Below are 13,473 nucleotides of genomic sequence, written 5' to 3'. Positions count from 1 at the left end.
GCAGTGTTTGAGGCCAGGCCACGTCCCCTCGGACCCGACTCAATGCGTCAACTATAAACGTAGCTTCAATCTTCTGATACAGGAGATAAATCAGACATGAAATCTCTAAAGTAATGTCTGTGTGTGTTTGTTTGGGCATTAGTGCTCAGGAATGTGTTTTGTTTGTGTGTTTGAATGACCCATTTGTCTGTGTTGTTTGAGGATCCTTCATTCCCCCAAAGACAATAATGCCTGGCAGAACTCCAGATGGAGTGTCTGGGAGAGCCTGAAGTGTTAACACACACATGAATACACATTTATTACACCCACAGAGAAGTCATGTGAATTCAGACTGGCCACTTATTGCATAACTCAAAAAATGTGAGCCCCATTCACACAAGGTAATGAGCATTTCATTTAAAGCCCACTGCAACATTTCCGTAAATATCTTCACCTGAAATACATTATTTTTACTATTTCTGTGGAGACTTGAGGGGCAGTGACACTATGCGGTCGATGTGGCTTTGGCTCAGAGAAAAGATAAGATTTTGTTAATGAGTCGGTCAATAAATGGATCCTTGACCTCTCTGACCCACACTTCAAAGTCTAATTCAGCAACATTTCCAGCCCCACGGTGACCCCAGAGTCTTTCGCTGTCAATTTAACCTTTAAGATAAAATCATAAACTGATAAGATAAAATCATAAACTTAATGTGTAGGACTGATTAAAAGTGACAAAGAAAAGTAGAGAGAAGTCTCCTTATTTTGATTACATTGATATCCACTTTACATGTCGGTGAGTTGGACTAAACCAAACAGAATATATTAGCTCTTTTAAAACATACCTCTTTGTACAGTGCACCATCTCCATTAAACATTTCATCACACTGCTTTTGCCAGTTATTAATTTTAAACATGCAAGATTATAAATGATCATTCTCAGAATATTTCTGCTGCAGAATCCTTTTATTCGTTTTTCCCCCCAAGTAAATAAACTGATTTAAAAATCTCCTACTGTGCATTTAAGAAATTCAAAGTGACTCATTTTGTGTTTTTATGTGAGATGTCCTGTGGTTGGTTCATGATGAATATTCTTTTTTATATAATGGAGCAGTGGTCATAATGATTATATAATCACATTCCTATTCGATATTTGGGTGACATTAGAATTAAACCCTGTCATTTCACATCTTTGAAATTATTCACTGTTAATCAATCCCTTTAAACTGTCCGGGGACGAGGAAACGGCCAGTTACACAACTCTTTGTTAATGTAGTCATGATTAGTGATAATAACTCACTATGCTGTCAGCTGCAATTTCCTTGACTCAAGTTGTATTCTGACTTCTCTTCAGGAAGCAGGAGTAGGAATTTCATTTTATTCTTTTTTTTTTTCTCAGATGGTGAGTGAAAAATTTCCCTTGCCTGAAAAACCACTTTTTAGCAATCACTGGAAACTGCAGAAACTAACTGTACCTGCAGCTGCAAAATGGGGTGAGGAAAGTCATCATTTGCAAATTTATATAAGGTATGATATTCTCATGCATGAATATGGACTAGAAAAAGTCTGTATTCACTCTTGAAGGTTTTAAAGGCACATTTATATATATATATATATATATATATATATATATATATATATATATATATATATATATCAACTGATTGTTGTTTTTTTTATGTAAATGGTGATATCGGGATAGTGGTATTTTGTTGTTGAAAGTCAGTGAATGAACAAATCCAAAGCATCATACTGGCTCAGATTCTTGGTCATCTTTATTATTTAAGTAGTAAGACCAACTGAGGTCCTACTACTTAAATAATAAATGCATGGAAGAAGCAATAGATATACATTTGTCTAATAAAATGTACTGATGACGACCAGCGTATAAACAAAAAATATATCTAAGTGAAAACAAGTGAAAGTGAAAGTGAAAATTTGTGAGTATTTGAAGAGTTTGTCCATCAAAATGAAGAGGCGGAAAGACGTCTTACATCTGGGAATAGGCTTCAATTTGAGCAACTTAAATACTGAAGGTGACCTATTTCAATGATTTCCTCTGAACAGTGATGTGCTTCTGTTTTTTTACATCACACCATTGCTCTTTTTTCCATAGAGATCCATTTCTTGTGAGGATTTCGTGTAATACCTTATGACCATGCTGCTGCATATCCCTGTTTGCATGAGTACGCTCTTAGAAGCTATGCATCCCCTCTATTATTTAGGTGTATTTTGAATGTAACTTTAAGTCATGAAAGATTAACCCTTGTTCTCACGAAACAGATTGCGGATCGTACAGTTGAGTTGTTGTAAGACAGCCAAAAGAGGTCCTGCTTACAATTTCCCACAAGTCATGTGGGCACAGCGAACATGAAAGAACGCTTTTTATGTGGCATAAAGCTTTTCCTCAGCGGAGACAGAGAACATGGTCAGTGTTCATTTAAAGACGGATGAAGCTACAGACAGTAGTTGAAGAAAACCTTTACAAATAGAGCGAGCCTTCAACAAGATTTTGTAGCAGCATAAATGATGCGCTGCCACTTTAAGGCCAATTTCAGCTGCTGCATATAAGCAAGCCTTCACCTGTCATGAGGCTGCTTGCGTCGTGACGTCAACCAAATCTGCTTCCTTTGTTTGCACTGTTCTGGGTAAGCGTGGCTGTTTTATTGTTTGTTGGCTTTAATAATTGCTAGTAATACTAATTGGTTTATCTGCTTAGCCTCCTTTGCTGCACCTCCAATATTTGGACCGATCTGTCCGTTTATTCATTTGCTGACAGTAAGGTAAGGGCTTAGCGTGGCTAAGTAGCGTCTATCCATGTAAACGAAACCTTCACATAGCGTTTTCTTACAGTTGCACTACATCTAGGTGGAATTGGGGATCTGATTATTTGGCAGTGCAGTCATTTATCAGTTCACAGGTAAGCAGCTGCTGCAAGTTATGTTTTTGTTAGCAGTTGTATTAATAATTTGCTCTATTCTTCTTAGCCTTCTGACTCATCAGCATTGCACCTGGAGTGACACTCGCTGCTGTTTTGCCTACTTATAAATTGTTTTAAAATACTAATCTGCACTTTCCTTGGAGATAAAGTGCAACATTGTAGGGCTTTTGTATCTCTGTTTTACTTGTATTGTTTCATTTTCTTGTCTGTCTTTTAGGGACTGAGGCTTCTGTGGTGGCGGTGGTGACCCCTGGTGGCGGTGTCTTGTCTTGTGTGTTTTGTTGGAGCACCTTTTTCTTTCTTTGTTTGCTGTTTTTGTAGTGTCCAGGGTGGTCCCCTTTTTCTGCACTGGATGTTGCCCCTTCCCTCACTACTTCCCCCATCGGTAAGCCTCAGTTTCCTTTGAAATTTAGACATTTTATTATCTTGTCAAATGCATTCACTGTTTTAACCATTCAATTTCAGATTATTAGAAATTAAAGATATATTGAAGTTTAATAAATTTTGTAGAATTTTCTGAATCTTGTCTCCTCATTTCCAGTAGAACTTACCTGTGTCCTTATCATATTTTCCTGGATTTATTCCAGGTGGCGTTGTTGGTCATCGTAACCTTTAATATTTTATATTTGGGTTCATACAAAGAAAATCCACCCCCCAGGTTGCCACAAATTGGCGTTGTCGGCAGGATCTCTGCTGTGTAAAGGGAGACTTGATTCTTTTGTTTTATTTTTGGTTTTGTTTCTTTCTTTTTTTTTCTGTTGTAGTGGCATTGTGTTTTGTTTGTTTTGGAGGAGAATTGTATTGTGTGTGTACAGGCAAAACAGCAGCGAGTCCATCTAATAAAGTATCCAAATCATGGAGGAGGAGGAGATCCAAGAAATGCGGGACTTGATTGCCCAATTGAAAGCAGACAACGAACGATTGCGTCAGGAACAGTCATGCTCTGCCCCAGGTACTTCTACTGCCCCTTCTACTTCAAGCACATCTCAGAGTGCTTTGCCCGCCCCGGATCCCCTTGTGTCAGAGAGGTTGGTGTTTGTGCCTCGTGACAGGAAATGTCCAATGTTTAGGGGAAGATCAGGTATAGGGTTAAATGAATGGTTGGAGGAGGCTGAGGTCTGTATGAGGGCACGTCACTTATCACTTGTTGATCAGGCTTTTTATTTGTATGATCATTTGGAGGGTGAGGCGCGAGAGGAGCTCAGGTTCCGCTCTAGTGCTGAACGGACTGATCCAGCTTGCATTATAAGAGTGCTAAAAGAGGTATATGGTTGTACTGATTCCTATGTCTCGTTGCAAGAGGCTTTCTTTTCTAGAAAACAGCAAGAGGATGAAACCCTTCAAGAATTTTCACTTGCACTAATGGGATTAATGGAGAAGGTTAAAGCCTCTGCACCCACTAACATGGTTAATGCTGATGTATTGTTGAGGGATCAGTTTGTGGAGCATGTTCTAGATGGTCCACTGCGGCGTGCATTGAAACAGTTTGTACGGGAGAAACCTGTAGCTACCTTACTTGATGTCAGGACTGAAGCTATTAGGTGGGAACGAGAGGGCTCATCCGGTGGTAGTAGGGCCCGGAGTCTTTCAGTTCCATCACTTGGATTTCAGTATGCTGTCCAAGGCACTGCTCAGATTAATCCAAGGGATCAGGGGTCAGAATTAAGGGCACTGCATGATATGTTGGCACGTCAACAAGAGCAGTTAAATCAACTTACTCAGAGCGTTGCCTCTCTTAGTCAAACTCATCAACGGAGTCGTCCCCCTCGTAATGTCTCTATAGTCTGTAGACGGTGCCAACAGCCAGGTCATTATGCTAGGGAATGTGATGGTGTACGTGTCCCTTCACGTTTTCACTCTCAAGGCTCCCAACAGCCCTCTAGTTCCTTGCCTCATAACTCTGCGGTCTCGGAAAACTAGTTCCCACTGAATTGTTGAGCCGCAGTTCGGGTGGGGTCACTATTGGCTCAGTCGCAGCACCATGTAATGGTAGGGAAACACCAGAGCTTGTTGCATCGTGTCCTCATTTAGATGTGTGTTTGGGAGGTGTTCGGGTGCCCTGTCTAATTGACACTGGTTCTATGGTGTCAACCCTTACAGAAAGTTTCTTTAAGGATCATTTTAGGTCTGGGGGCCCTGATGGTTTACATCCTTGTCACTGGTTGCAGCTTAAGGCAGCAAATGGGTTAAATATCCCCTACCTTGGCTACATAGAGCTTAGTGTCGAACTTTGTGGCAAAGATATCCCAAACTGCGGGGTTTTAATTGTAAAAGATCCTCCTGGCAAAGTGCCTCCCACACCAGGTGTTTTAGGCATGAATGTAATCCAAAAATGCTATCATGAGCTTTTTGTGCAGCATGGTGCAGGGTTGTTTAATCGAGACAATGTCCCACAGGCTCCACATGAAATCTGGCCTGCATTACAAAAGTGTCATCAAGCAAGCTTGCAGGATGCATCAGACTGTGTGGGGAAGGTAAAGGTGCGGGGTCGGGCAGCATGTAGAGTTCCAGGTGGGGTTATGAAGCTGGTGGCTGCTACATGCACTGATCAGCTGTCACAGGCTGTACTATTTGAGCCTCCTGAGTCAGGTCTGCCTGGGGGTTTGCTTGCCTCTCCTGCTCTTGTCCGTGTGGTGCGAGGCACAGCCTACATACCAGTTGTTAATGTAGGCTCTACAGACATCTTGCTTTACCCACATACTGTAGTCGGTACTCTGCATCATGTTAATGTTATCAGTCTGCCAGCTGGTGTTACAGAAGAGCCCTCATATACAGCTAAGGTGTCCTCTCAGGTTGTAGTCTCAACTGTGCAGGACCAAATTGAGGCCATTGACCTTTCCCAACTACCCAGCACACATCAGGGTCATGTGAGGACCCTTCTTAGGGAGTATTCATCTGTTTTTGCAGAAAATGATGGTGACTTGGGGTGTACAAATATAATTAGTCATGACATACCCCTTATTGATGAAATTCCTGTAAAGCAGCGTTACCGGCGTATACCACCGTCAGACTATGAAGCAGTAAAGAATCACATCAATCAGCTACTTAGTACTAATGTGATCAGAGAGAGCTGCAGCCCCTATGCATCTCCCATTGTGTTGGTCAAAAAGAAGGATGGGAGCCTGAGGCTGTGTGTGGACTATCGGCAGCTTAACAGCAAAACCCGCAAAGATGCCTTTCCATTACCACGCATTGAGGAGTCTTTAGATGCACTCACAGGTGCTTGCTGGTTTTCTACCTTGGATCTGGCAAGTGGTTACAACCAGGTACCTGTTACAGAAGCAGATCGTCATAAAACGGCGTTCTGCACTCCATTTGGTCTATTTGAGTGGAATAGAATGCCATTTGGCCTTTGTAATGCGCCCAGTACGTTTCAGAGGCTTATGCAGCGCATTTTCTCTGACAAACAGAATCAGTCATTACTTCTGTATCTTGATGACATAGTTGTATTTTCTTCCACTGTGGAACAGCATTTGGAGCGCTTGGGGATGGTTCTTGGACGCCTGAAGAAAGAGGGTCTCAAGGCAAAGCTGACAAAATGCTCCTTTCTTCAAACGGAAGTTAAATACTTGGGCCATGTCATTTCTAATAAAGGTGTTGCAACTGATCCATCTAAAATTGAGGCAGTGGTTAACTGGCCGCGCCCCACCACGTCAACTGAGCTGAGGTCCTTCCTTGGGTTCGCCAGTTATTATCGGCGGTTCGTTTCAGGCTTTGCTAAGTTAGCTGCGCCCCTTCACCAACTAGTAGGACAGCTAAGCAGTCCAAGAGCAAAGAAGCGGCCAAGACAGGACATCACTGAGGGCTGGACTACAGAACACCAACAGAGCTTTGAGGAACTGAAAAGGAGGCTAACTACCTCACCTGTGTTAGCCTACGCTGACTTTTCTCTGCCTTTTATTCTAGAAGTGGACGCGAGCCATGGTGGTCTGGGCGCTGTCCTCTCCCAACAACAGGATGGGGTGGTGCGTCCTATCGCTTACGCCAGCCGAGGATTAAGACCGACTGAACGTAATATGGATAACTACAGTTCCATGAAACTTGAATTTTTAGCCCTTAAATGGGCCATGACTGAGAAATTCAGAGAGTACTTGTTGGGCCATAAATGTCTTGTATTCACTGATAACAATCCCCTCAGTTATCTCAGTACTGCCAAGCTGGGTGCCACTGAACACCGATGGGCTGCACAACTTGCCTCCTTCGACTTTAAGATCCAGTACCGGTCCGGGCGTACAAACAGGAACGCAGATGCCCTTTCCAGAAAACATCCATCTACTGGAGAACAGGTTGGTGCTCTCGTTCCAGGGAGTAGTCTGCCTGAATCTCTGCAGCTGATGATGGAGAGACAGGATGCTACTCAAGCTGCCATCACTGTCTTTCCTGAACGCACCACAAAGGATATGCAAGTATTACAACATGCTGACCCAGTCTTGCAGGAACTTTGGAGCTTCTGGGCTTGCAAGAAACAACCCGACCGCACAGAGCGAAAGAACTTACCGTCACCTCTGTTGGCACTCCTGAGGCAGTGGGATCGCTTGGTGGAGAGGGATGGTGTACTCTACCGCAGGACCTTTCGCCCCGATGGTGCTGAGGAGATCCTACAGATGTTGCTGCCCACAGCCTTGAAGGAGGAGGTCCTGACTCAGGCTCACCAAGACCATGGACATCAAGGTGTGGACAGGACTCTCTCACTTCTGAAGACAAGATGTTATTGGCCAAAAATGTCCTCTGATGTTGTTGATTGGTGCAGGTCATGTGAGCGATGCCAAGTGGCAAAAGATACTCGGCCTACTGCACGGACCTATATGAGCCATTTGTTAGCATCACGGCCCAATGAGATCCTTGCCATGGATTTTACAGTCCTAGAGCCTTCTCAAGATGGCCGAGAGAATGTGCTCATCTTAACTGATGTTTTTAGCAAATACACCCTGGCCATACCAACCAGAGATCAACGTGCCTCTACTGTGGCCCACGTCCTGGTGACGGAGTGGTTTTCGAAGTTTGGTGTACCAGCCCGTGTTCACTCAGACCAGGGGCGTAATTTTGAAAGTTCCCTTATCCAGCAACTCTGTCAATTCTATGGCATCAAGAAGTCCAGGACCACACCGTACCACCCTGCTGGAAATGGACAATGTGAAAGGTTTAATCGTACGCTTCATAACCTGTTGCGTACCCTCCCCACCACCAGCAAGAGAGCATGGACTGCTTATTTGCCACAAGTTGTCTTTTGTTATAACACCACACCACATCAGAGCACTGGAGAAAGTCCCTTCTTTCTGATGTTTGGCCAACAACCTAGGCTTCCTTTAGATTTTCTGCTCGGCCATGTATTGGAACCAAGTGCTGGCAGTGTTAACAAGTGGGTTGCAGAGCACCAGACGCGCTTGAAACTGGCTTTTGAGGAAGCAAGGGAGAAGCTGAAGACTGCTGCAGATAGGAGAAAGAGAAATAATGACCAGCATGTTCAAGACTCGCCTCTGCATGAAGGCCAACTTGTCCTACTTCGAAACACCAGTCACCAGGGAAGACACAAAATTCAAGATCTGTGGCGCTCCAAGGTGTATAAGGTCCTGAAAGTACTAGGTGACACTGGAGCAGTCTACACTGTTGCTCCTGCAGATGAATTGAACAAAACAAAAAGGGTCCATCGGTCTCTATTGAAGCCAGTTGTTTGTAGTGATGCCCCAGCATCACCTCGTGGGGAACCACTGTTGAATGATTCATCCTCTGAGGATGAATATGATCCTGATTTGTTTTTGAAGGTGAATGTCCACCAGCCACCACCTTCTTTGCCCGCAGACCCACGAATGGTCAGAAATGACACTGTTCCTCTGTCCTCCGGGGCATCACATCATGAAGCTCCTTCAACATCTGCATCTCAAACTCCTAGTGTGGCCAGCTCAAGTAACAATCAGGGCCCTCCGAGGGTGATGAGGAGAACTACACGTTCAACAGCAGGTCAGCACTCCAATGTCCACCATCTCCCAAGACCAATGGCACTAGCTCATGGGGCTGCAAACTCTCCTGATTTAAATTGCAATGCTGTTTCTGTAGTATTTAGACCTTGGTGCTAGTATGTTTAGGGGTCGTCGTCGGGGCGTCGACGCAAGTTGGGGGGGTAGACTGTAGCAGCATAAATGATGCGCTGCCACTTTAAGGCCAATTTCAGCTGCTGCATATAAGCAAGCCTTCACCTGTCATGAGGCTGCTTGCGTCGTGACGTCAACCAAATCTGCTTCCTTTGTTTGCACTGTTCTGGGTAAGCGTGGCTGTTTTATTGTTTGTTGGCTTTAATAATTGCTAGTAATACTAATTGGTTTATCTGCTTAGCCTCCTTTGCTGCACCTCCAATATTTGGACCGATCTGTCCGTTTATTCATTTGCTGACAGTAAGGTAAGGGCTTAGCGTGGCTAAGTAGCGTCTATCCATGTAAACGAAACCTTCACATAGCGTTTTCTTACAGTTGCACTACATCTAGGTGGAATTGGGGATCTGATTATTTGGCAGTGCAGTCATTTATCAGTTCACAGGTAAGCAGCTGCTGCAAGTTATGTTTTTGTTAGCAGTTGTATTAATAATTTGCTCTATTCTTCTTAGCCTTCTGACTCATCAGCATTGCACCTGGAGTGACACTCGCTGCTGTTTTGCCTACTTATAAATTGTTTTAAAATACTAATCTGCACTTTCCTTGGAGATAAAGTGCAACATTGTAGGGCTTTTGTATCTCTGTTTTACTTGTATTGTTTCATTTTCTTGTCTGTCTTTTAGGGACTGAGGCTTCTGTGGTGGCGGTGGTGACCCCTGGTGGCGGTGTCTTGTCTTGTGTGTTTTGTTGGAGCACCTTTTTCTTTCTTTGTTTGCTGTTTTTGTAGTGTCCAGGGTGGTCCCCTTTTTCTGCACTGGATGTTGCCCCTTCCCTCACTACTTCCCCCATCGGTAAGCCTCAGTTTCCTTTGAAATTTAGACATTTTATTATCTTGTCAAATGCATTCACTGTTTTAACCATTCAATTTCAGATTATTAGAAATTAAAGATATATTGAAGTTTAATAAATTTTGTAGAATTTTCTGAATCTTGTCTCCTCATTTCCAGTAGAACTTACCTGTGTCCTTATCATATTTTCCTGGATTTATTCCAGGTGGCGTTGTTGGTCATCGTAACCTTTAATATTTTATATTTGGGTTCATACAAAGAAAATCCACCCCCCAGGTTGCCACAATTTTGAATGCCTAAATAAATAAATATAAGTTTAATCTTGTTGACAGAGGCAGTAAAAATAAGCCAACTGAAAAAAAGGAGAAAATCAGTTCGCTCTCAGTAAATGCAACCCCATTTCCTGTTTCCTTTTACCTTTTTGTGCTCTTTACTTTTCTTCCCTCACTGTTCTTCATATTACATCCTTAAAGTTCAAATTATAACCCTTTCAATTTCCTTCGCTGTCATCCTGACGTACAGTAGTCTGTGATGACAACTTTTCTTCAGATATCTTCCTCACACCACCTCGTATTCTTCCTCTGTCTCCTCTAATTCATCATCATTCTTCTGTTCTATTTTCCCCTCTCTAATCGGATGTCCTTCTCACATTGAGATGATAGGATGAGTGCTTCCTGTTTTTGTAATTTTAGGTTTTTTTTCTAACTCTCATTGTTGAAGAGTAAACATCAGTCACTGACCTTTGCCTCCAAATATGAATGTTCTCATTTGCATGCATTTGTTTGTGTCTCTTCTGAGGCACCGTAGCCTAAACGCCCTCATCCTTGCAGGGTTACGGGGAGCTGGTGTCTACCTCCAGCAGTCATTGGGCAAGAAACGGGGTACACCTGGGCAGGTTGCCAGCTCCTATAATAAGATTTTACATCCACATATTCTTATAAAGTCATTAAACGTTAATCGTAATGAAGTGCATACACATTTGAGACCTCGTATGTCTTGTGTCGTACGTAATTTGAGGACATGACTCAATATGGATGGGATGCTCTAGAGGTGCGTTGCAGCTCATTAATCTGAGATGAGCAACAGAGTACTGGTCAAACTGAAAGTGAAATGCTTTCATCTGTTGAAAAACTAAAATGCATCCATGTTAACGATACTCATTTCAAAGATTCTGGTTGTATATTACAAAAAAAGTGCATAAAGTGTGTTCCCTTCACTTCCTGTCTAGCACAAAGTTCTCAATATTAATATAAACCGGTTTGGCTTTTTTCAGTAGAGGTCACCGTTCACAGCTGATGCTTGGACATTTGGGTTGAATCAGAGTAGGAACACTTCGCATTTAAATCAGATTCTTGTAACTAGAATTGGGTCATCTTAACATCTCTAGCAAAAGATCCAACAACATTTATGCTCCTCTGATGGTTTCCCTGTGGTACTGAAGGCAAAGTGCTTCTTGACACAAGAGTTCATCTGATTAAACGAGCAGAGTTTTAAATAGTCTCCCATTGTTTTTAGATATCCTGTGACTTAGTCTTGCCTCATTATTCTCGTGTCTCCGCCACATCTCTCCCCTTCAGTGTCTTCTTTCATTTATTCTTCCACATTGGCTGTTTGAAAACTAACATCCTCGCTAATAGTCTCCCTGATCTGGACAGAACCTGAACTCGAGTGACAGCACAAGTTTTAATGATACGCGTATTCGAATAACGAGGAGAAAAGTGACCCTAACACAGAGATGTGCCCCTATGTGAACCTTTTCTTGCTAGTTAAATTTCAATAAGTCACAGTTCAATTGAGCCATTTGTCTTTGGGAAATTGCTTTTTATCCATTTGGCTTTTTTTAAAGTGGACCTTAGTCTCCTTTTAGGCAAAATGTGTCAGCTGAACTTTGTGAGCTGGAAAAATTTTGAGTTTGCTGAAATATTGAGAAACAGAAAATAAAAGGCCACAGATACAGAAAATGGAAAAAGTTGCTTTTCTCAATTCTTTGATGTGTAATACTGTAACTAAATATTTCTCCCTTACACATTTGTTCTGTTTGCTTTTATCCCCCCCAATTCTGTTTCAGATCATCAAACACATTTTAAAATCTAACTAAGATGAATTCATTTATATCATAAGTGCTCTTAATTCAACCCACTTACATTCAAAAATATGTTTTTACTCCAATGGGGAATTAATTGTTATTGTAACTTTTAAAATCCAACTATCTGAAACGTTGTTGAGGGTGTCGGTGCTGTGGGCAGGAAGGACCTCCAGTAGCAGTCAGTCTTGCAACAAATCTGAGGAGGCCTCTGACTGAAGAGTCACATGACTGTCATTACATAACAGCGCATTGTCTGGGCAGCAGAGATCATATTCCACTGCAACGTGTCCTGGATGGCACATTTAGTTGTTGATGTGCACTGCTAATCCATCTCTTTTGTTTTTTCTACTCCTCCTTAAATCTCCTCGTGGCCGTGTGGTTGGAGTTGGCAATATGACCCTGTTGCTGTGTTTTGGACTAATTTTAGCAGACCAAGCTTATCCGCTGTTCTGAAGGACTGTGTAGTGCTGAAGATGTTGTGATGGCTTCTTTTGTGACCTCCTGTATGAGTCACTGATGTGCTCTTTCTTATTGTTTTTGGATAATGTCTCTTTGGTTCGCTGGAGTCCTAAAGCCGTAGAAATGAGGCTATCAATAACTTTGTTCCCCACGTTCTTTCGCTTCTTTTGAGGACCTTCAGCCTACTTCGTTTTGTCAGACTGGTCGATTTTACTTAATGATTTGTAAATGTGGTAGAGATCAGGCCTCCCTTGAAGGTTTATTTGCATAAATGTGGCTAAATCAGAAAGGCAGCATATAATTTTTCCAAATCTATGTTTTTCTCTCAGTGGAATTGCACAATTGCTGCTTTACTAACATGAAAGACACACACATGGATTTCAAATGATAATTACAGATTTTTATGATTTTTATAAACAAACGCAATACAATTCTCCCTCTAATCCCCCAAAACAATGCACCGCTCTAGTCCAGTTGGGGAAAATCCAGAGGAGAACTTTACAGCAACAATGACATTATAAAGTGAATGGCATGCAACACTGCAGGAAACAAAAAACATGGCAGACACAGTAGCTATGCAGCTGTTATGATCAGGATTTGCTGCTTTGTAAGGTCATTGAGTCACTGCGGGAAAATGACGAGCAGCAATCGAAGCGAAAAGTCTTTCAAACTCAACCAGGCCAACTGTGCAGTGAGTCAAGAAAATATTACTTAGGATGCTGAAAAAGTAACACTAAAAACTAAAGGAATAAACAACAGTAAGAAATAAACAGGATGGAGTTTAATGTTTTCATTAATTGAAGCATTGAATTTCCAAAAACTGTTTCAATACTTAATACCATAACTGGATGATGTCCTGTTTTCTAATTTCAAAGAGATTGAGGTTTCATCCACTCTAATCCCGGCATCTGTTAAACGTGTGCTTCAATCAGCAACTCATGGACTAATATACCTTTTATTTGTAAAACCGTGACCTTGTTTGCATAACCAGCAGATGCATGATGTTCTTATTCTGAGGTCACATTTTGTTTTGAACCAGATACCTGTGACAAAGAGGGGGAAAAAATGCAGGTA

At 42.2% G+C, this 13,473-nt stretch overlaps 3 long non-coding RNA genes across 3 annotated transcripts in view; all 3 read left to right on the top strand.

The window, feature by feature from the left end:
• Positions 1–13,473, top strand: part of LOC148155824 (uncharacterized) — a 426,895-nt gene that overhangs the window by 399,557 nt on the left and 13,865 nt on the right. The window lies entirely within an intron of this gene.
• On the top strand, positions 2,509–3,432 carry LOC106924971 (uncharacterized). Its single transcript, XR_001419755.2, has 4 exons — positions 2,509–2,627; positions 2,699–2,762; positions 2,833–2,899; positions 2,967–3,432. It is a non-coding gene; the product is annotated as an uncharacterized LOC106924971 (long non-coding RNA).
• Positions 5,416–9,984, top strand: LOC148155826 (uncharacterized). Its single transcript, XR_015765097.1, has 4 exons — positions 5,416–9,179; positions 9,251–9,314; positions 9,385–9,451; positions 9,519–9,984. It is a non-coding gene; the product is annotated as an uncharacterized LOC148155826 (long non-coding RNA).

The sequence above is a fragment of the Poecilia mexicana genome, unplaced genomic scaffold (assembly GCF_051168715.1).
Source record: "Poecilia mexicana isolate PSO_F unplaced genomic scaffold, ASM5116871v1 scaffold_13, whole genome shotgun sequence".
In the NCBI taxonomy this organism is placed as follows: domain Eukaryota; kingdom Metazoa; phylum Chordata; class Actinopteri; order Cyprinodontiformes; family Poeciliidae; genus Poecilia; species Poecilia mexicana.
The sequence above is the reverse complement of the archived record's forward strand: the minus strand, read 5'-3'. Positions and strand labels throughout refer to the sequence as shown.